This window comes from Eschrichtius robustus, chromosome 4 (assembly GCF_028021215.1).
Source record: "Eschrichtius robustus isolate mEscRob2 chromosome 4, mEscRob2.pri, whole genome shotgun sequence".
NCBI classification, from domain to species: domain Eukaryota; kingdom Metazoa; phylum Chordata; class Mammalia; order Artiodactyla; family Eschrichtiidae; genus Eschrichtius; species Eschrichtius robustus.
In genome coordinates, this window is record NC_090827.1 from 104988096 (window position 1) to 105009697 (window position 21602).

General features: G+C 36.4%; 1 protein-coding gene across 2 annotated transcripts in view; it reads right to left on the reverse strand.

The window, feature by feature from the left end:
* The window catches only part of SLIT2 (slit guidance ligand 2), a 380353-nt gene that overhangs the window by 142786 nt on the left and 215965 nt on the right, over window positions 1-21602 (reverse strand). The window lies entirely within an intron of this gene.

Here is a 21602-nt window from a genome sequence, read left to right on the forward strand (position 1 = left end):
TCATAATTAAATCCATAGCATTAGATGCAATTTCTAATACAAATATTTTATATATCTAATATAAATTAAAAAGTTGGACTAAGTGGTTTCTTGAAGTAATCTTTCAGATCTTTAATTTCATAATAAATTATTAAATATGGTTCTCTTAAATTTAAGAGTTGATTCACTTCTGTGTAATAAAATATTTTTTTAAAACAAATAGTAAGTTGTTCATAACTCAATTTCAAGGGGTTCTAAAGTTTTAGTACTTGATATTTCTCCAATATCACTAACATAACTTAAGAAGTATATAGGAAAGCAGTCCCTTTTAACATCCTAGAGAAGACTGGGCAAAAACTGATAAAACCTGGGCAGTATGATTAAGTTTTCATAGCACTTTAAGTAATCTTGAAAATGGAACACGGCAGTACTGGCCCAACAATAAAACCCACAGTTCTTGCATGAAATATTAGCAGCAGGTTGATTTAGAACCTTCTTTAAATAATTCTATTAAAACCATAAACACAGACTGTCTATATTTGCATTTTAATTTAATCGAGAAATACATTTTAATCAAGGGAAAAAAAGCACTCTTTGAGTTGAAATGAGAGTTTGTAAAAATCACTCATGTCATGAAATGGATCATTATTTTTCCTTCAGAGTTCAGATGCAATTCTATAAGCTCACATAGTATTATTAGCATTAACAAGTAGGATATAAATACACATGCAAGAAATGTCACTGAAAAGAGGAAATTTTAAATAACACTACCACATAGCAGAAAGCTGAAATATCAAATAAAGTATTAAAGTAACAATGAAGGTACTAAAATTATCTTTAAATTCAAGATAACTGACGCTCGCGAAGAAAGACGAAGCTACTGACCACGGGTACATGCCTGCCAAAACGGAGTCATTTTCCAATTTTGTGGAGGCATTTTGGACGAATTCACCAGCATTCTCTCCCCCAATGCTGCTTATGACCAGAGCTGGTTGCTCACACACTTGTCGCCACACAATAGAGATAACTGGCAGGTACAGAGATTTACTGTGTGGTTTTGACCTCATTAGCACCAAGTTTTAGACAAGTGAGATTTGCATTTATATCTCAATATCTGCAATGTTCAAATAAAAAAAAGTTTGCTAAGCAATTTGTAGAGAAATAATGTTAGTCTAAAGAGTGAAGGTCCTTAGCAAAACAGCAAAGAAAAACACATACATATTTTATTCCAAACAGTAAGTTTGTAATATGTGCTTATGTAGGAGTTAAGGCAGCCATTCATGTCCTAAGGACTGTTTTCAATAGCTTCAGTATATCCCTAAGAGTAATAAAACTTCATTTCCTTAAAAATTGCTTATTTCTCCAGCTTGTCGTTGATTCAGACTAACTTCCCTCCTTTGTTTAATTACATCGAGTTAGAATGTTTAATAGCATATATTTAAAAGCCTAATGTCAGAAACAGTGCTCAAAGGAGGCTACAGAGCTAGGAGAAGGTAAAGAGAGATACTGGAGAAAGAAAATTCAGAAAGTAATAAGAAATGAGAAGGGAAAAGACTGAATTCAAGCAAATTTAATTCTAGAGCACTTCATGAGAACAGATAGTGTTTTTTATTGTTGTGCCCCTGTCAGTTCAATGTTTTCTCACCACTGATTTTTATTTCCCAATTCTCCTAGAACAGAGACTGCTTTAGAGACTGTGTAGGTGAATAAAAATGGCAGAGATGTTGGCTTCAGACCTTGCCTGCTTCCCAGGCTCTGCAGTCTTCCCCTCCCACCAGCTGGGGCCATTTCATTCGCCACCTGCAGTCCCAGCTCTTCTCAGCCTCTAGGCACAGTTTTTCTAGGGTCATGGTCTCAAAGAGGGTGAGGGTGTGGTGGGAGGACAGTCAGGAGGATGACTTCAGGCGGCTCAGAGAGACATGGCTGCAGAGCACTGAAACACACAGTCAGAGCACCATTCCTTCTGAATGTGATTTTCGTCCTTTTGACCGCCTCAGGCAGAAGTCTAGGGCATTAGAAGGGTTTTATTCTGCTAACACTTACCATCTTATCTTTTATAGAACGGTGAGGGACAGTCAGGCTCAGAGCCTCCCTAAGGTCAGTGGCTTACGTGTCGCTGCCCCCCTGAGTAGACTATTCTACGGGGTCTCTGCTCTTGTGCTCCGCTTACTCTGGCAGCCAAATTCAGTTGTGGATCTCAGGTCCCTTCAGTTAAGTGGGCAATAATATTCACCCATGAATATTCACCCATGACAGGAGGAAGAAGCTTAACAAGTTTTCAGTACCTGCTATGTGCAATACTTAAATTTTTAGAGATAATATAATATCAAATTTATGTTTTGTAACCCACGTGGCCATCTTGTGAAGTAGATATTATTATTATCATTATTATTACTATTTGTTATTATTAAAGAAAGCAAGCTTCAACGATACCAGGTGCTAAACAATGACAGAAAGTGTTGAAGTATCAAGAGATGTAGAGGAAATCCAGATAAATATTGAGTCAAGATGTGGGGATTTCTAAAGATGACACTGAGGGCTACTTAATCCATCTCAATATGTCCTTCCTGTGGCCTAAAACTTAGGAGATTTTTTCTTAACTCATCCTAGCCTCTGATTTATGTCATTTGCATTTTTGTGTGAAATAAATAGCACAAGCAAGAGTACGGAGGTAGAAAAATAGAACTTCTATGGGAGTAGCTCTTGGTCTGGTTTTGCTTAGAAGGTATAACATGCAGTGCAGTAATAAGAGATGAGGTTGGAAGGAAAAGTGAGGGGTGTGAGGAGTAGACATTTTGATACCGATTGAAGAGTGAGTTCTTATTTCAGCAGACAGTGGCAGGGAGGGAAGAGTGACGTATGGGAGCAGGACAGATGCTCTTCCTTAGATTAAAGCGGCAGTAGAATTTAGGAGAATACAAGGGGTCAAAGACTCAAATCTGGATAACCAGATACAAGATTTTTATGCTGGTTGGGGAAAAAGTAATAAGAATTATGAAGCAACATAATAACCATCAATACATTGCTTGTTCACCCTGGGCTTGTTAATGGATGGGCTCCCACCCTTTAGATAGAAAAGGTACAAGAGATTAAGAGTGGTATCAGGGATGCATGAAGAACCAAAACTTAGAAGTGAATTGTATGTGGATATGGATTAGGCAAAGAAGAGAGAGAAGATGGAAGTCATTTTGAACTTCGATAGAGGAACCATTAACAAAATTGGGAAATCAAAATTTACAGTGTCTATTATGAGTTTGGTTGTGGAAATTTTTCAGTCTCGTTGGAGAGATGTGATCTATATCTCACAGTCTGATGATAACAAAGGTAGTACAGAATAAGTAAAGCATGAGTGGAGTCTTAGAAAAGTGATCCAGGAGATCAGAGAAGTAACAGTCATTGGAGGCTTGGTTGATTCAAGCCACTTTCAAAATAGAAAGGGAATTTTTTGAAATTTGATGAAAATTACTGAGCTCAATATTTCTCATCCTCCAGTGTTGGTACAGGTGGGTGGCAGAAATCCAAGGAGAGAGGAGGTATGCCAGAGGAATTAAGAGCATAGGCTGCAGACTGAGAAGTGAAGTAGGTATTATTATTATCATTATTATTACTGTTTGTTACTATTAAAGAAACCAAGCTTCAGCGATATCAGGTATTAGTGCTAAACATTTATTAACCATGTAACCTTGCGAAAATTGCTTACATTTTCTGTATGTCAGTTTCTTCATCTGTAAAATGAAACAATAACAGTGTCTATATCACAGGACTGTTGGTGGATTCAATGAAACACTCTTTAAAGTGCTCACAAAGTGACTGGCGCACAGTAACTACCACAGAGGCATTGGTTACATACATATTACAATTATGCTACTAGGAGAATTTGCTCTGCGCCCCTAAGTGTATCTGCTCTGTTCCTTGAAGACCATTGTAGGCAATGTGATACATTACTGATGGGAGTGCATTGTTCTGTAAACTATGTGTATGAGAAAAATGAGTCAGAACTACTGAGTTAGCAGGATAGTGCTGCCAAGGGAAGAGTCTGTAATTATATCACTAGGCAATAGAGTGTAAAAATGTGCTTCCGAGTAGGAAAATGGCTTGATTGGAGTTGATTTTTAGGAAGATTGATCTGGAAACAGAAATTCAGAGCAGGCAGGAACAATGGGCAGAGAGGGGCATTGGGCAGTAGTGTGGAGAAATGGGGGGTCTCCAGTGAACTAGGCAATTCTTTTTGGAGAGCATTAAATAATAAAGTTGAGAGTTGGAGTTAGGTCCAAATATAAGGTCTTTGATGCAAGTTAAGGGGCTTGTCATCTTGGGGAGAGTTTGGAACCACTCAACTTTTCTGAGGAAAGGAATAGCAAAATGCAAAAAGCGTTTGGGGAAAACAAGTGTGATAATTGGGGAGCTGGGATGGAAGACAAGGAGACTAAATTAGCTTTGTAAATTTTTGGACACAAATAAATGGAAAGATATTACATGCTCATGGACCGGAAGAACTAATATCGTTAAAATGTTCAAAGCGATCTACATATTCAGTGCAATCCTTATCAAAATTCCAATGGCATTTTTCACAGAAATCAACAAACAACCCTAAAATTTATTTGGTCCCACAAAAGAACCTGAAGAGCCAAAGCAATCTTAAGAAAGAAGAACAAAGCTGGTGGTATCACATTTCTTGATTTCAAGCTATGTTACAAAGCATAGTAATAAAAACAGCATGGTATTGGCAGAAAAACAGAGAGATCAATGGAATAGAGTTGAGAGCCCAGAAATAAATCCACACATATATGGAAAATTAATTTATGACAAAGGAGTGAAGAATATACAATGGAGAAAGGACAGTCTCTTCAGTAAATGGTTTTGGAAAAACTGGACTGCCACATGCAAAAGAATGAAACTGGACCACTGTATAACATCATACATAGACACTCAAAATGAAATAAAGACTTCGACATAAGACCTGAACCATAAAACTCCTAGAAGAATACATAGGCGGTAAGCACCTTGACATTGGTCTTAGCAATGACTGTTTTATATCTGACACCAAAAGCAAAGGCAACAAAAGCAAAATTAAACAAGTGGGACTACCTCAAACTAAAAGCTCCTGCATAGCAAAGAAAACCATCAAAAAATGAAAAGGCAACCTACAGAACCGAGAAAATATTTGCAAAACATTTATCTGATAAGGGATTAATATCTATAACGTGCAAAGAGCTCATGCAACTAAACATCAAAATTCAAACAACCCAATTAAATGGGCAGAGGATTTGAATAGATGTTTTCCAAAGAATACATATAGACGCATGAAAAGATTCTCAACATCACTAATCATTAGAAAAATGCAAATCAAAACCACAATGAGATATCACCTCACACCTGTCAGAATGGCCATCATCAAAAAGACAACACATAAAAGTGTTGGCAAGGATGTGGAGAAAAGGAATACTTTTGCACTGTTGATGGGAATGTAAAATGGTGCAACCACTATGGAAAACAGTATAGCAGGTCTTCAAAAGATTAAAAATGGAACTACCATATGATCCAGCAATCCTACTCCTGAGTATATATGCAGAGAAACAAAATCACTCTCTTGTAAGAATATCTGCACCCCTATGCAGCATTATTTACAATAGCCAAGACACAGAAACAACCTAAGTCCCCATCAGCAGATGAATGGATAAAGAAGATGTTTTATATATATATATATATATATATATATATATATATGCATGTGTGTGTATATATACATGCATATATATATATATACACACACACACATATATATATACACACACACACATACATGCACAATGGAATATTATTCAGTCATGATAAAGAAGGAAATCCTGCTATTTGCCACAACATGGATAGACCCTGAGGGCACATGCTAAGTGCAGTAAGTCAAGCACAGAAAGACAAATACTGCATGATCTCACTTACATGTGGAATCAAATAAAAGTGGAACTCATAGAAAGAGAGAACAGACTGGTGGTTGCTGGAGATGGAAGGTGGAGGATGGGAGAAATGGGTGAAGGTGGTCAAAAAGTACAAACTTCCAGTTGTAAGATTAATATGTTCTGGGGATGCAATGTGATAGCATCCCCAGAACAGCAAGGTGACTGTACTTAACAATAATGCATTGTATATTTGAATATGCTAAGAAGGTAAATCTTCATAGTTCTTATCACAAAAGAACTTCTAACTATGTGAGGTAATGAATGTTAACAAAACTTATTGCAGTGATCATTTTGTAGTATAGTAAATATAAAGTTATATGTCAATAAACCTGGAAAAATACAAAAAAAAAGTTTACTGCAAATGCTCAGGCATAATTTGGAATTTTCCATATGAATTAAAATATTGAACATCTTAAATCTGAAAGCCTGGTTTATTCATTTTCTGAAATGACAAGGAAGTGAGAAGAGCTGGAAAGACTGTCCCATTCTGAAGCTAATCTTGATATGGAGGATATGAACGAGGGTGAATATAAGTGGTTTCAAACAGGAAAGGCTCTACGTTCTTGGTATTTGCACAATTGGAAAGATATAGGCCTCCCAGAGCTAGGCCTGAGAAGTGGCCCTAGTGGTCATCACCCTGGAGTTTCCCATTTTAGATCCTTCTCCTTCTACTACATACAACCCACTCACAAAACCACTTCAACAGTGTCTTCAACCAAGCCTCTTCCTCCCATTCTCTATTGCCACGGTCCCTGTTAGAATATCATCACCATTTCATACATGACTGAGATTCCAAACCGATATCTTTGCCTTAACTTATGATCCCTTCCAAGGCATCCGCCACATTGGCACCACAGTTATATTTCCAAAATTGACATCATGTCAAATAACCGCCTCCTGAATTCTTCTCCATCTCAGTTAAGAGGACACCATTCTTACAGTCGTTCAGACCAAAAACTCTGGAGTCCTCATTGACATCTCATATTCTTCCACACCCAACATCTAACCCACCAGCAAATTTCCCTGACTCTCCAAAATATATTCAGAATTTGATTTACCTACACCTCTGCTCCCCTGACAAAGCCACCATCCCCCCTTCTGTGGATTGTCTTAACAACTTCCCAACTATCTCTCTGCTCCTCCCTTTGCCTTCCTATAATCATATCTTGCCACATCTCTGATCAAAATTCTTCATTGGACTTAGAAATACTACCAAATGTAAAATAGATAGCTAGTGGGAAGCAACCGCATAGCACAGGGAGATCAGTTCGGTGCTTTGTGATGATCTAGAGGGGTGTGATAGGGAGGGTGGGAGGGAGATGCAAGAGGGAGTAGATATGGGGATATATGTATATGTATAGCTGATACACTTTGTTATAAAGCAGAAACTAACACACCATTGTAAAGCAATTATACTCCAATAAAGATGTCAAAAAAAAAATTCTTCGCTGATGTCCCATATCATAAGGAGGGAGAAGCTCAAAGCATTACAAGGTCTACAAGGCCCCCAAATCAACTGATTGACACTTTGACCTCATCTCTTTCTCCTCCCCACCTTGCCCACTCTTCTCCAGTCACACTGGTTTTCTTGGCATTTCTTGAAACCTTCAGATTGTGTCTCACTTGTGGGCCTTCTTTGATACTTTCTGTGCCTTCTATTTCATTCATTAATTCTATTCTCTTAATTCACCTTTTATAAAATCATTCTTCCAAATCTTCAGATTATCCACATTTTATTTTGTCTTAAGCACCTAGTTCCTATCGCCATGAAATGCTGGGTTAAATATTGTTCAAGACACAGAGCAAATAGTACCTCCTTCAGCATAGTTCTTCTCCAATCCCCCAGCTGAGCCATGTGCTAAGATCTCTGTAACCTATTAGCTATGTTATGCTGTGCAAGTCACCTCCCCTCTTTCTCCATTTGTTCATCTGTAAAATAGCTAAGATAAATGGCTCTTAGGGCCATTTTGCCTGGTCCAAACAACAATATTACTAGTAATGTAAATTAATATTCAAATAACTAAATATCAATAAAATTATTACATAATTACAAATTAATTATAAAACATTATTATTGACTATTGGGGAGTCAGCTGTTCCCATCTTCTGTGCTCTTAAGGTGACCTGCACACATATTTACTGTAACACTCCAAAATTTCTAGTTGAATTCTTTTCTTAGATAACTGTCTCTCCTGTTAGACAATATGATAAATGAAGTTAGAGATTTTAGTTTATCTTGTTTGTATAGAATTCCTGGCATATGAAAGGCCTTTAATAAGCAAAGGTTTATGGAAAGGAGGTAGGGAAAGAAAAATAAATTCTGAGGAAAAATCTTACAAAACATGACAACATGCTGGATGAGTGTGAATAAGGAAGAGAGGCGATAAGTATAAGCCTGTGGTTGGAGCCCTGATAAGCAGCAAAATCTAGTATGATAGACACAACGAGGCAACACAGGAGAGGTAAATGTCACTGTTTCACAAAACCTTGGAGATATTAAACTAGAGCTCAATAAAGAGATCAGAGGGAGAAATACAGACTAATGAGCCTTTGTACCATAGTGAGAATTGAACTATGCACGGTACATGTAAATCTCCTTTCAGATGATATGCGTTGATGAATTTCACATTTGCAGGTTAGCGTCCCCAAGAACCCAGATTTAGTGTACTCAAGATTTCAGTCTCTGGAGGTGGGAAAGTCAGCTGTGTTCTTTTCTCTCTCTCACTTCTATTCTCTCATTCGTGCATTCAAAAGCATTTATTAACTGCATAAAATCTGATGTAATCATTGCTTTGTGATAATTCTGTTTCTTTTATGATACATTTTTAACCAACAACTTGACCGTCGATTCTTCATAAATAGGGCTGTCTCTTCTACACATATCCTTTCTCCTCCACATCTTAAATATAATCTTATGCAGAGTGGTTTTCTTTTTAAATCATTCTTTGTCAGAAGTATGAATGGTCTCTTTTTTAGGGACTGTCAGCGCTGTTCCTCCACTGAAAACTGTTTTGTCACTCAGGACCTGCAGCAACTTCTCATACTCAGCAATCAAAGCTTTATTGAACATAGTAGTAATAATACACATCTATTTTTCTTCTAATCTCTAATATGTGTTGATAACAGTGCTTTCTTGCACTTAATAAAAAGTTTTAATCGAAGTTTTTTTACACAACTTACGACACTTGTAAGACCCCATAGATACTTAAATGTAAAAATGTGTTCATTTTAGAATTTATGAAATAAGATAATACTCAAAACTACCTTGTATTGGGCAATTAACTGTCAGGCGATACACTTTGATTTATTTAACTGTTTCTATAACCATATCAGAATGTACTCTTCTATTCCCATTTGGAGGCAAGGAACTGGCATTTACAGAGGTTTCATAATTTAGCTGCAGTCATACAGCTAGTAAGCAGTGGAGCAGGGATTTGAACTTGGTTCTGTTGTTCTCCAAACCTCATATGCTTGACCACTGCTGCCCTGCCTCACACAGGAGGTGGCTTCTGTAGAGGTCTGGCTCTCTGGTATTGTAGTTCGATGACCCAGGAGCTGCGGTTTTAAAGTGCAGTTCTCGGACCAGCCATAAGAGTCCTCTGGGGAGGCCATTTAAAAAACAGACCTCTGAGTTCCATCAGAGATGCCAGACAGAATCTCTCGGGGAGGTCCAGGATACCTGTGTTTTTAACAAGTCTGCTAGGGAACTGTTATTCCCATTGTCTTTGAACCCCACATTAGTAGCCCATTGGTACATCTCCAATAAATGGTATCTTCTAGCTTTTGTTTGGTTTATAAGCCTGGCATTCATCTACATGCATCCAGTCGGAAGTTGTGAATGCCAACAGGAAATAAAAAATGGGAAGCACCATTAAAGCAAAAAAGAATATATACAGTTCTCTGACCAAAGAAGAAGGCTGGATAAGAGGCCAATTTTTTGCATTGTGGTGAAATATACATAGCATAACATTTACCACTTTACGTTTATAGTTCATTGGCATTAAGTACATTCACACATGTTGTGTAACCATCACCACCATCTATCTCCAGAATGTTTTGAGAGGCCATTTTAAAGGCTTTTTTGCATAATGTAAAATCTTACAACCAGGACACTAATCTTGAAATAATAAATGATTCACAGTGTAGATAATGTTTATCCTTTCTCTTTCTTCTCTTCAAAATAGTATCATAACATCACCTCACATTAACACTGATCTTTCCAAGTAATATTTAAGTCACCATTTGGTTACCTATAAGCACTTCAATTAAGTGCATTCAAGGAGGACATACCTAATTGGGTAGAGCCGTCAGGTAATGAGAGATTCTAAAAATAGTGCATGACAACAAATTTAAAAAATAACCTCCTTGTGTACATTTTATAAGGGCCACTGAGCTAATAACCCATGTATTATGATAACCCATGTGAGGTTTTTTTTTTGACACATCCGAACACAGAGATAATCACAACAGTCGGAAAACACCCCCAGATGCCTGCAGTGGTATACTGGAGGGTCATGTACTGAGACAGGACAAGAATCAAGTTTTGGATAGCAATACTTGGTTCCGCTCCGTAAAACTATGTGACCATGTGACCTTGGTCAAGTTATTAATATTCATTGAATCATGCTCTATTTTCTTTAATTCTAGAAAAATATCAAGCATTGCTATGTCAGAGTTACTGCAAAGATTGAACGATCTGATGCATTCTATGCAAACATGTGAAGTGCCTTGCTCAGTCTTAGCACACAAAGGCACTCACACATGTTACCTTCCTGCACTTCAATTAGTTCAGTTCAGTTCACTTCAAGAGTTATGTATTGAGGAAGTGTGTGCTGAATACACTGCTACTTCTTAGAAATAAAATATGTAAGTAACATGGGTCTGCTCTCAAGAAGCTCAGATTCCGAAAGAGAAAGCAAGCAGGTAAGGTGATCATTATACTGCTGAACTGATAAAAATACCAGTTTCCTGAAGGAGGAAATACTTAATTTTGTCATTGATTGGAAATACTTCATTTTGTCATTTTTATCATTGATTGGAGTGTTGGGGATGGTAGATGATAGTAAACAAACAAACAAAACAACAAAATAAAATAAACTTTGCCATGGAGTTTCTTTTCTAATTTTTTTATTGTGATATAACTGACATATAACATTATATTAGATTTAGGTATATGACATAGTGATTCAATATGTGTGTATATTGTGAAATGATGGAGTTTCTTAAGTTTACATATGGACTCATGGAATATACAGTTAACCCTTGAACAACATGGGTTTGAACGGCACGGGTCCACTTATATTCAGAATTTTTTCAGTAAATATACAGTCAGCCCTCCATATCCATGGAGGTGGAACCTGTGGGTACAGAGGGCTGACTGTAACACACTCACAATGTAATATGCATGCATGTATTCCTGTCAAGCCTTTGTATATCCATTTCCCTCTGCCTGGAATATTCACATGTAGTCCTTCACTTGGTTAATCCTCTCACTCATCCTTTGGAGCAGAGTTTAAAGAGTCTCTCTTCTAAAAATTGTCTCAGAAATATCCTAATACTGGAGTAGGCTCTCTTCCTCATGCTCCTGTAACATGTCATACTTAACTGATATACTGGATTATAATTGCTAGTTTACTTGTTGACACAGCCCACGAGAGCCAAAAGTTCCCGAGAACAGGTACTGAATAATTCATCATTGTGTCCCCAATGCCTAATACAGTGCCTGGCTGTGGTCAATAAAGTGTAAATAAAAACGTCCAGAACTGATTAGCAAATTAGTAGTATACTTATTGACATTTAGGTTCTCAAGCAGATTACTGATTTAATAGGTACTCGACATCTTTCTTAGGATATATTACGTGAAAATGTCATCATCTGCTCTGGTATATTAAGATCATGATACACTTATTATTTTCTTCCCAAAGATATGGTAAAAAATATTCTTTTTGTGATCCAAATATTTTTACTGAGATCAGTAAGATAAAGGTAACAGCAAAGTTAGAATGATGGTGTTAGTACAAATATCACATATTTCAAGTGGAAAACCATCATTGAAAACCTTTATTCAGCCTAAACAACAGTCTCAGTTTCAGCTGATGGAAATAAAAACTCTTTAATTTTCTCAATATTAGGCTCAGGGATATGTGTGACTTTCATAATTTAGTCAATAAAACATGGATGCCAACCAAGAAATAACAGTTTCCTGAATATAACTCCATGTATTTGTGTCAGGAATTGCACTATTCATGTATCGAGACATATCAAAGATATGATGCTATTTTTTCATCAAAAAATTGCAATATAGCCAGGAGGACCAGGCATATATATATATGAATAAAGAGCAAACACACACTCATGGTAACATGCATGAGAAAATTAAATAGTTGAGAGATAACAGAATGACGTGACATATAAATCAAGAGATGCTTTTGCAAGGGGAAGGCATTTGGGTCTTAGGAAGAGCAATGGGGATAGTTTGTTAAGAAGAAATGGGAAGTTGTTTCTAAAGAGACCAGTATGGGAAGACCAGAGACACACAGGTATATTAAGGGTGACATATTTGGGGAGTGAGTGGTAAGAAGACAGAATTTTGCTGCATTTAACAATTAATTAGAAGGAAAGAGAGTTTGTATTGGGATTCCAGAACATTCAAATAAGATGACTACGGAATTTTCAGTTAATCTTATTAGCAGTAAGAAACAAGATGAGCAAGTAATAAAATAAGACAAAATAAAGCTTTCAGAAATCTTCGTGCAAGAATGACTAGAGAACAACACTTCACTACTTCAGAACAGAAACTTTTGTGGTTTTCTCTTCCTCAATTGTTCTTAAAGGTACACTTGTCAATGAAGAGTCTTCGTCAATATGTATACTCAATTCTGACTTTATAAAAACTCCTGGTCTATAAAGATAGCCAACCATCAGGCTTGCCTTCCAGAATTTACAGATTTCAACTAAAAAGTGATTCTTGATAATTATGAAAACATTTTCGGTGGAAGACAAGCTTCAGTTGAAAAAAACTCTAAATCAATGATTAATAAATAAAATTGGCAAACATCAAATCTCAACAAATTATGACCCCCACCAACAGAAAACTTTTGCAAATAGACTTTAAGAGCTTTACTGAGATAAAATTTACATACCTACAAGTCTATTAGTTTATATTACACAATTCAGTGGTTTTTAGATTATTTAGAGTTGTGTAACAATCATCACAATCTAAATTTAGAACATTTTCATTACTCCCAAAAGAAACTTTGGGCTTATGAACAGTCACTTCCCCTTCCCTCCCCCATGTTGTAGTGTGTATCCACAGTTCATTTTTTATTGTCAAATAATATTCCATTGTATGGATATAGCACACTTGTTTATCTACTCTTCAGTTGATACATGCAATAGGCTTTGTAAGGCAATTTAAAAATCAGTAACTACTTGTGCTGGGGAAAAGTCTATTTAATATGCTCTTTGAGTCCTTTGTGATAGTTTTGTACTGGTTTAATATTCTTTTTAATATAACAGAAGCCCAATTATTGAGCCATGGCCATCAAGGAGTGGTCACTACTTTAGACCAGCTTGAACCCATTTTACATACCATCCTCTCTTAGAAGGTTTGTTTGTTTCTGTTCAACTCTGTACACTGAGTTATAGTCTTCTTCCCCTAATTTTACCTCCATATACCCACAACAGCTCTATAATATATGATATACTCTTTTGATCATGCTCACAGAATTTGTATAGGCTATAAAAACAGCTCTTGATGTGTTTTGTTTCGAACTTGGGATAAAACTGTATTCAAAAATGGGAATAGATGTATTTTCCTATCCCTGCTTTTTATCCACATATGCATATCCATACTGATATTGATCTGAATATTAAAGTATATATATACGTGTTTTTTCTAAATGTATGTACATGTGTGACAGACAAAGACAGAGACACAAGAAAGAGAAAGAGAAATACTGGAGAAAAAAGAAAGATACAGAGAGAGAAAAACTCACTGTGAAAATATGGGTATATGGAGAGATATATATTAGTTACGTAGATATCTTAATTATTAATATATCTCACTACCTGTAATTTAGGTAGAAAAAATGTAAAATATTATGACATAAGAAAGTTTTTCTTTCCAGAGTTAAACAGATCTCAATCATTTTCAATTTTTTTGACAGTTTTTTTTTTAATTTTGTTTTTTTTTTCATTTATTTTTGGCTGCGTTGGGTCTTCGTTACTGCCTGCAGGCTTTCTCTAGTTGCAGCGAGCAGGGGCTACTCTTCGTTGCAGTGCGCGGGCTTCTCATTGTGGTGCCTTCTCTTGTTGTGGAGCACGGGCTCTAGGCACGCGGGCTTCAGTAGTTGTACACAGGCTCAGTAGTTGTGGCTCACGGGCTCTAGAGTGCAGCCTCAGTAGTTGTGGTGCACGGGCTTAGCTGCTCCATGACATGTGGGATCTTTCCAGACCAGGCCTCAAACCCATGTCCCCTACATTGGCAGGCGGATTCTTAACCTCTGTGCCACCAGGGATGTCCCTCATTTTCGATTGAAAACAATCTTATATTATAACTCCTGATGATAATTTTAGAAACCTCACTTGAAGCATTCTCTGGAATATTCTCCCGAAAATTTATTTTCAATAGGAGGTAGAATGAAAATAACTGGCAAATACATTTATCCTAAGCACTCTTTATAGATCCTCATTTAATCCTTCTATTCCTAAAAAATAAAGGCAACTTTCAAGAATATGTTCTTTTTAATCAGCATATCTCTTACTTGTTCTAAAGATTTTTAAAAGGTAGAATGTAATCTAATTGTGCTGAAATACTGCATCAGCTATTAACAAAAGAGCCAGTACTGCAATGCTGCTATTTTATTGCTCACGACGTATGGTTTCCAGTTGGGTATCCCATTAACCTCAGAGTGCAATGATATCATTTTAATTATATAAATTGAAACAGCAGTGTATAATACTTGTATCATGTAAAAATGGATCTACTTTATGTGAAAGTGTCTAAACTATCTTTCACTATGAAGCCATAAATTTGCTTTAGATGGCAAACTTGCTGGTAAATTTAATTACTGGTAATTTTATTTTCCTCCACAGTTTAACCTCTCTTAGAGTCTGACCGGGAATATCATAAATCTGTATTTCCATGGACTACTTTGGAAACTACTGAGTCATGATAAATTAGTATTTGCTCAGATTTTAACTTAGAAAAGCAAATAAATGTAAATGTAGGTAGAAAATAAGTATGCCAACCTGTAAAAGTCATCACAGCCTAAATTCCTAATTTGTTAAAAAGTACGGTTTATTTAGTGAAACTTTAAAATTATAATATATAATCAAAGAATACATTGCACAGAAGATGACTATTTTTATGCATCTGAAGATCTAAATAGCTGTGAGTGGATAAGATAAAAAATGAGTTTCACGTAAGAGAGAGATGTTTGCATTAGTTCAAGAGAAAGACTATATGTAGTAGAGTCTCATATTACATACTCATAGAATTATCTGGTATCATTAGAGTATTTCAGGGGTCACATCCCAAGGAACTCATGCAAGTTTGGGGAGAGGATGGGGGGTGCAAGAGAAGTGTTCCCCGTCAATGTTTCTCTCCTTCCTCAGAATTCCCCACAGGGTAGCTATCCTAATGGGAGAAGAAAGGAAGCTTGGTTGTGATGGGCCAAAGTTAGTACATTTCAATCTTAATTAAATGTGACACACACCAGGTGAGAACAATCCTGTCTTCCTGTGAACAGAGAGAAGGGTACAGCACGTGTTCAAGGGCCACATCACTGAAACCAGAGGGTCTGGACCCACATCTGGGCTCTGCCACTTACTGGCTTTGTTACATGGGCAAGCCATTCCACCTCTCTAAACCTTCACCCCCTCATCTGTAAAATGGGGATAATAAAACCACCTACTTCATAAGGTTATTGTTTGGAAGAGCTGGGATAAAGCTTGTGCAATGCTCAGCGGGGTGCTCAGCACACAGCAAGCACCGGATAATGGTAGATTTGCCACAGCTGCATACAAGTTTCTGTCTGTTCCCTCCCCTTCGGGGTGAACTTGAGGGCTTGGTCTCCACCTTAATCATCTAAAAGTTTCATCTTGGATGTGCCGGGTGTGCCCTTCATTAGCTCTATGACCTTGTGCCAGTTTTTTTTTTTAACTTCTCCAAGCTTTCATTTCCTAATCTTTAAATTAAGACTAACATTTAGAACACATTTCATAGGGTTGTTGGGAAGATTATATGAAATATTTAACACAGGACCTCACAAGTATTAACAATATTCAGTAAATGTTACATATCATTTTAACGTGGAAATATATACCAATAAACAGGATTTTGGAAGACATCCTGTAATTTAGGTAGAATTTTAGCTTACCAATTTTATCTATAAAAGTACAATTTAGCAGAAGACAGAAAAGCCTTTTTCACAGTTAAACATAGTATAGTATCTGTGAATTATATTGCTGTCATTATCAATAAATACTTAAAACAATCCCAGTAAGCTCTTAGCTATTCTAAGATACATTTTAAATTCAGGGAATTTAAATTCATCATATACAGTTGCTGGATTACAAAGAAGGATAAGAGTATGCGGGTATGTTGTAACGTTCTGAATGTAACAAAGCCATTTAATAATTTTTGAAAGGCAATCTTAAACTAATGTTTCCACTCAATGCACAATCCACTCTTGATTTATGCAGCTAGCAGAGATTTTAAGGCGATCCAAAGCCCACATTTTCTGATACCATGATTTCTGAACTATACCTAAAAAAGAACTAACTACAGATATAAAATCTGAAAAGCAACTTCTGGTTCTGAATTCAGTGGGCTGCCCTGGGTGGGGCCTCCTAGGTGGAGGAAGTGGGGGTGAGTATCTCCATCACCCCTGGTCACCTGCTCTGCCAGGAAAAAGGCTTCAACTCAGGTGCAGCAGGCAGGTGCTTCTCATTGTAAGCCGTCTGCTTTCCCAAGCGTACCATGTTGATGGGGCAGAAAGGAAACTGCCATAGTGCAGAGAATTAAACAAGATTTGGAAAATCAAAGAAACAACTCAGAGCTGTGTTGAAGTAAGAAAGAGGGAGAAAAGAAGAAAGGGGCAGAGAGAGAGAAGGGGTGACGGGGCGGGGGGCGCAAAATAAGAGAGGATGAGATTAAGAGGAAAAATGATGAATGGTGTTAAGGCGAAACAAATAGCAAGACAACAGCTACTAGTGCAAAAGAAAAATCAGGGCTGAATAGTTTAAACTGCACAGTTCATTCCTTTTATACGCTTCGTAGGAATGCATTTCTACTCAGTCATCATTCTACTGTTTTAAACATATCACGCATTTAATATCCACAAACCTAAGAAGCAGGTATTGTTATCACCCACATACAGACGAGGAAACGGAGCCTGAGAAATTATAGGAACTTACCCTCAGCATTTAACAGGTATTGGGGGAATTTAGAAGTGAATAGAAAGTTCCTGCCCTCAGGAAGCTAAACCTAAAAAGACCCAGGCTGGATTTGTTCTGGGTTTGGAAATTGTCAGGAGAAAGTACAAAGGCATCCGTCCACATATATCCACTTCGTAACGTTGTTTCTTTATCTTGTGATGCAAGGTTTTGCAATGAGAACATGTCAACAATTCTACTTTGACCATGTCAGATTATATCTTTACAAGGAGATAAAATTAGATAAAATTTATTTTAAAATGTCTAATGCAACTCAAATATTTTGTTTTGTCGTTGCCAGCTGTCAATGGGTATTGTAACCCATGGTACTTTACTGACTCTCTTTTAATAACAAATGTCACAGCATTTCACAGACTACGTTGATGGAGAACTTACTCTATAGCTCAACCGACCGTTCCATTTGCTTAAAACTCTATTTAAACGCCAGAATCAATCCAGCCACAATTGTGCTGTATAAGTCAATCTATCGGCCACAGAATCAATTCTGCCCAACAACTGTTCCAAAAGGGCACTTAAATCAATTTGCCACAAAAGTACTGCATAAAATGGTATATGCACAAACTCTACTTAGTTATTATACATAGAAAATTAGCTGCAGCAGATTCAGGGCTCACATTTAAGTGCAGTTCTTAGCCTCAGTATATCTGTGTGAGGAATATTCACTGATAAAATAATTCCAACACACAAATATCATTTGTGCGTGTATTAGTAGGAAATTAACCTACCAAGTAGGAGTGGTTTTCTATTTACAAGATCTTAGAAATTTTATGTCTTAACAAAATTTGATATATCCTTTTCTAATTGTAGTATTTCTTTTTGCTGTTTAGGGAACAAAGGGACCATTTGCAAAGGAAGCATTGTCTGCACTACCTAAGATTTTTTTTTTTTTTAACATCTTTATTGGAGTATAATTGCTTTACAATGGTGTGTTAGTTTCTGCTTTATAACAAAGTGAATCAGTTATACATATATCCCCATATCTCTTCCCTCTTGCATCTCCCTCCCTCCCACCCTCCTTAGCCCACCCCTCTAGGTGGTCACAAAGCACCGAGCTGATCTCCCTGTGCTATGCGGCTGCTTCCCACTAGCTATCTATTTTACATTTGGTAGTGTATATATGTCCATGCCACTCTCTCACTTTGTCCCAGCCTACCTTTCCCCCTCCCTGTGTCCTCAAGTCCATTCTCTAGTAGATCTGCATCTTTATTCCCATCCTGCCCCTGGGTTCTTCATGACATTTTTTTTTTTTTTTTTTAGATTCCATATATATGTGTTAGCATACGGTATTTGTTTTTCTCTTTCTGACTTACTTCACTCTGTATAACAGACTCTAGGTCCATCCACCTCACTACAAATAACTCAATTTCGTTTCTTTTTATGGCTGAGTAATATTCCACTGTATATATGTGCCACATCTTTATCCATTCATCTGTTGATGGACACTTAGGTTGCTTCCATGTCCTGGCTATTGTAAATAGAGCTGCAATGAACATTATGGTACATGACTCTTTTTGAGTTATGGTTTTCTCAGGGTATATGCCCAGTAGTGGGATTGCTGGGTCGTATGGTAGTTCTATTTTTAGTTTTTTAAGGAACCTCCATACTGTTCTCCAGAGTGGCTGTATCAATTTACGTTCCCACCAACAGTGCAAGAGGGTTCCCTTTTGTCCACACCCTCTCCAGCATTTATTGTTTGTATATTTTTTGATGATGGCCATTCTGACCGGTGTGAGATGATATCTCATTGTAGTTTTGATTTGCATAAGATTTTTTTTTTAATGGATTAATTCCAAACAAATCATAATCTTAACATTGAGGGCGAAATGTGAGGTTTTGTTGTATCCCACACAGAAAAAGTCACATCGGAAAGTGGGACTGAGTGACAGCTCCTGACAATGCACTGAACTTCAGGACTGTAAGGGAGGTGCAGGGCCTCCAGGGCTGGTAAGTGAGCAGCAAAGCTGGGAATGTGACTTATGGCGCACCAGTGACCTACGTCCAGGCTAAGGCTGCTAGGTGACTTAGAACTAAAGAAAAAAAAACTTCTGTGGAGGTTTAAAAAATATGTGTATTTGTAAACACACCCACAAACTTGCATTATTTTAATACTCTTTTTTTGGAAGTATAGTTGATTTACACTATATTAGTTTCAGGTGTACAGCATAATGATTCAGTATTATTACAGATTATACTCCATTTAAAGTTATTACAAGATAGTGGCTATAATTCCCTGTGCTATACAATATATCCTTGTTGCTAATCTATTTTACATATAGTACTTTGCATCTCTTAATCCCATACCCCTAATTTTTTCCTCTCCCCTTTGGTAACCACTAGTTTGTTTTCTATGTCTGTGAGTCTGTTTCTGTTTTGCATATACACTCATTTGTATTATTTTTTAGATTCCACATATAAGTGATATTTTACAGTATTTTTTTCTCTGTCTGACTTACTTCACTAAGCATAATATTCTCTAGGTCCATCCACGTTGCTGTAAATGGCAGAATTCCATTCTTTTTTACGGCTGAGTAATATTTTAACATTTTAATATTCTTATTCTTCTGTTTTGGCTGAATTTGAATATTTTACTTTTTTGTAAGCATAGATTATTCTGACACAAATACTGGGGTCGCTCTTTTTCTTTTTCTTTGGTTACTCAAGTTACTTCGCCCCAAATATGGATGCAGGTGCTGTAATTGACTCGGTCATAATTTGTGAAATACACAACATAACTTTCACTGTGGTATAGGAAGGAGTATAATTCCAAATGAAATATTAGATTTAGAATATGGCTTTTCCAAATATACTTAATGAGCAAGTATCTTAGTGGAATTCTTCATAGCATTTTGACTCAGCAGAGAAGGTTGCTAAAATTGGAAGAGAGTTAAAAAAAAAAAATTCCTATTTGTAGTATTTCCATAATTAATAAAATCATCAAACCTAGCTGGATCAAAGTTTTCCTTCATCAGTAATATAGGTATATGTTTTTCTGTAGAGCAGATCTTTGAAAATAGGATATGGTCTCCTCTATCTGGAGTGATTTACATGTTCTCTGACAGTTAAGTGAGGGGATGGGATGAAGTGACACTTCCAGATTCCTTCCATTATAATAGTTATCATTTACTTTCTAATTAATCAGAGTGATGCACCACACGAAATTCAGATAGGATAAAATGGAATAGAACTGTAAATATCTAAAATGTGGCTTAAAATATAAAATTCCAATATAAAATTAATTGGTGATGCTGTTTTTAATATCCCTTTGAATGAAATGTAGCCCAACACTATAGAGTATCCACATGGCTCAGTCAATTTGATGAGATTTTATATTCATTCTTGTAGCATCACTTAGAGAAGGAAAGTGATATTGCTTTCATTTTATGCATGGAGAGACTGAAGTGGCATGATTCTCTAGTGGTCTGCTAGAGTTAAAAGAAGTAGCATCAACATATGATGAAGATTCAGTTGCCCAACTCTATTTTGATCAAGTTCAGAATTTATCAAAAGTACTTTTCCTCAACCAAGGAAACTAAAGTTGATGACTCTGAAAAAAAGGTTACAGGTTCTCAGTTACTGACTATACTCTTGACAGGTTAGACATTTCAAATCATATTTTCAGGAATTCAGACACAAACACTGAGCTGTCAATCCTGAAATAAATCACAGCAGTGGGTTCCAGATTGTATTTTAATTTTTTAGCATCAGTTATTAATTAAATAGCTTCAATAATTTTATTTTTAAATTTAAATGTTCTGTCATACCTCTTTTGTTTTTCCTTATAGTATTTCTAGTTTTTAATTATCAGTTATGTTTAATTCCTTATAGTCTAGCTAATACTTGTATTACTGATGTCCTATTTTCTTCTTTTTATGCACATTAAAATAAAAAAAAATAGGTTTCCTCTCTGTAAACTAGAAAACGGTGCAACAGAATGAAATTTATACATTGTCTCTACTTTTCAAATAATCTGACTGAATGAAAATATTTAACAATTCCCCAGGGACAAAATCTCCCCATAAGTAAAAAATAGTACGAATAAGTCAAAACCTAAGCTGTTTCCAAATGCTCCTACCTAGATTTCTTCCAGTTCCTGAGTATATAGACTATCACTATTTTCATAGTTACTAATAATAACAATTAAAAACAATTGAAGTAATTTTCAAGAAAAGCAATGAATCTTTCACAGTTCAAAACTGAAAGCCCTTC